This window comes from Branchiostoma belcheri, unplaced genomic scaffold (assembly GCF_001625305.1).
Source record: "Branchiostoma belcheri isolate BF01 breed outbred unplaced genomic scaffold, Haploidv18h27 scaffold74, whole genome shotgun sequence".
Taxonomy (NCBI): Eukaryota; Metazoa; Chordata; class Leptocardii; order Amphioxiformes; family Branchiostomatidae; genus Branchiostoma; species Branchiostoma belcheri.
In genome coordinates this window covers 1,668,547-1,671,795 of record NW_017804398.1, presented here as the reverse complement: position 1 = coordinate 1,671,795, position 3,249 = coordinate 1,668,547, and the positions used below count along the sequence as shown (strand labels likewise).

The following is a 3,249-nucleotide window of genomic DNA, read 5'->3' as shown; positions in this document are numbered from 1 at the left end:
GCATACATGTATATTGGATAGTTTGAAAGGGTATTCTGACAACTGCGTCCTTCTAAACGCGGCGCAGTCGCTTTTGATCGTCTATTAATGTTGTTTCTTCATGAATGATGTGGAATTAATGACCGAGGGGATTTATTCCGCCCGCTGACTTGACTGGCTTGAAGGTCTCTCGGAGCTTTGGGGCAGGGTTCCATTTCTAAAGCGCGTTGGCCCGATGTTTCACCCCGCCGAAGCTGCGACGTGCACTTACTAAAACATATTTAGAGAGCACTCCGGCTCCTATTCTGGTGATGTCGGCGGTGAGTACAGTTCGCTATGTCGTCGCGCACGCAAACTAGTACTTCTCGTTGTGCTTCAGACGTCGGCATATTCTTAAAGGTTCCACGCACCGCCATTTTATTTCACTTTTCTTTGAATTGGCATTATACTGCATTGTTTACCCGTTACAAATGACGATGTTTGCTCGCAAACGCACTTAAGGTTAGCTTAGCAATATGGAGGATTCTGTAAGCTACATAGTTGACCAGAAACATCCCTCAGCTTGACTGTATTACAGATCTGAAGATGTAAAAAAAAATATCACGCACAAACATATATGTCGGCAGTGTAGCTAATCTTTGCATGTATGTAACTACATACATGTATAGTACATATATATGTACCACATTATAGTTTGCGGCTACCGGTAACCTTTTACTGAAGCCGATGCTGAAAACTGTTGCGAGGCAAGTCTGTACTGATGAGACGCTCCAACTGGTAATCGTTGTTTTCTCCGTAAACCGCAGGTTAACCGCACATTCCATCCAGGATTATTCTAGCGCTCGGATTAATCATTGGACCTACTGCGTCCTAGGCGCCCTAGAAAAAGGCCCTCAATCAGTGAAATCACTGGGGATACGGTAAAACAGCACCACAAAAAGCCTTGGTAGGCAGGGAAGACAGGCGATGAGGAGCTGTCGTGGTCGATTGATGTGATCTTTATTCTAAACTGTTCATGACCTACCCTCTTTATTCCTTTACTCAGTCTGTCTCTTCTAGCATATTGTGTTTTAACATGGTTCATCTTCCGACAATGATCCTACATTATTCAAGATCAGTCATTAAGAGCTGCGGTAAAGGCGTTGGTCTCGGGGGTACTAGTCCGCCGCACACGTCTTGCAAAACCATGCAACCGTGTGCGTTTCTCAGAAATCTAGGTGATCCATCTAATTGCACAGATGGGGTTAATTCTAGTGCGTATAGTAAGCGATACATCACAATACAAGGCGTATTCCAAACGAGCCGCATTTTGTGGCGACTAAAAAGAGTAGCGTACCCAAAGCACGTACAAACATGGCGTTTTGACGCAAACAACTCAATTACAACACTTCTACTCTCGTCATCATTGTCGCGCGTGTTGCACCATGAGAACCACATTATTTTCCGAGCTAACCGAAGCGACAATTCATTTTAATTGTTCCTCATGGGGCCAATATCTGCTTCTCCTGTCTCCAAACATGCGGTTTAAAATGGGAGGTATTGCCATATGGGAGTTAGTCGTCTGTATTTAGACGATTGTATTTGGAATATACATATACTTTTACACCCAAACTTGAGAAATTAGAATTCATGTGATAAGCGTTGCACTAGTCTTGCAGTCCAATGGCCGGTAGGTCTTTTTTTTACTCTCCGACTTTCAGGCTTATGAGAGTTAGAAATTAAAGCGTTTAGGATCATGTTGGTGTAAAGCTATAGGGGTAGAGAGGAGTAGGTATTGAGCAGGCTACACAAAATGTAATTTTGTGACTGGCATTTTTACGTACCTTTTATATACCTACGACAGCTCTTTATTGTTGTTCATAGCTATGAAATATTTACCCTTGGCTACAGTGACTAGCTGTAACGACTTTGTAACTCTCCCATCCCCACGCTAATATACACATAAAAAGAAGTAGCGGCGTCAACATCCAGCGTTCAATTCTACATTTCAAGAAGAAACACCATTAGAAACACCTCAGCTGAAGCGTCAATGATTTTGAATGGAATATTACACTGTCATGAGTGAGTGTACACAGGTGTCAACTTACGGCATTAGGCCGGCGCACTGTTTACACAAAGGTGCTATATTGATATTAATGAGTTTGTGGTTCCAGACCCTGGTGACAAGCATGAGAAATATTGAACCAACGTCAATTTCCTGGTGCAAACAAAGAAGAAACGCATAGCAACCTCCAGAACCCTACATATGCATGCTTCTTTCAAACCGCGTAGGCGCCTCATTATAGCAAAGCTGCTTTCTGTACTTGCAGGAAATATCCGTCAGACAGCCGGCAGTGATTGCCAGCATTGTGCACGAAGGGAAGAGCTGCAGTGTCGCGGAAGGAGGTCCACCAGTCAAGAAACTCACAGAGTAGAAGGTAAGGCGAACAATAGATGTTCAGGTCGCAATGGATGTTAAATTCTTGTCTGTCCTTAAAATATTCGCAAGGCTTGCGTCAAGAAATTGTGTTAAAGCCAATTATGCTGTATCATGATCTAGCGCAACAGGAAAAAAACATATCATACACATCAGTGACTTTGTTAAAGTGTAATTACGCCACAGGAAGATGTATTTTAAAAAAATGCTTGTACGTCAGAAAAAATTTGTTTGAGCTTTGTGCTGCAGGCATCAACACGGTCCAGCGACTTTCGGCTCCCTCCGCTAGTGAACCGCGGCCATATTTGTTTGATTTGGTTACTCACGTAACCTGAGACGTATCCGAGCTCTACGTGCGGGAAAGCTCTGCCTCCAGCTATTTTCTCCACGGTTGGAATGAATCTTATCGTATACTTATTAAGTAGGCTGCGTCGAGCTGGCCTCCCAAGCTCTGACCTTGTCACAGTGTATTGTGGGTATATTCGACCAATAGTTGAATATGCCACGCCCTGTTGGAATGCGGGTATCACAAAAAAACAATCTGACAGCATAGAAAGAATCCAGAAAAGGGCATGCAGAATCATGCTGGGTAGAAGCTATCACTCGTATTCCGAGGCCCTGTCAACTCTTGACCTCCAACGTCTGTCTGAACGGAGACTGACCCTGTGCCGGGCCTTTGCCCTTTCAGCCACTAGGTCTAGGCACGCCCCCTGGCTACCTGCAGACAGTAACCACCCACACAATATGCAGCTTAGGCAAACACGGCGATACAAACTACCCAAAGGGACACAAAGATATCTACATAGCCCGGTTCCCTCAATGTTGCACATTTTGAACACCTTGGACCTATAGTA

The 3,249-nt window shown here is 44.1% G+C and overlaps 1 protein-coding gene across 1 annotated transcript in view; it reads left to right on the top strand.

Annotated features, from left to right (window-relative positions):
- Positions 1-2,320: 2,320 nt before the first annotated feature.
- The window catches only part of LOC109485348 (probable G-protein coupled receptor), a 6,072-nt gene continuing 5,143 nt past the window's right edge, over positions 2,321-3,249 (top strand). Inside the window, exon 1 of the mRNA XM_019788908.1 lies at positions 2,321-2,396. The gene's annotated coding sequence lies outside the window, so the exon portion shown is untranslated. The remainder of the gene's footprint in view (positions 2,397-3,249) is intronic.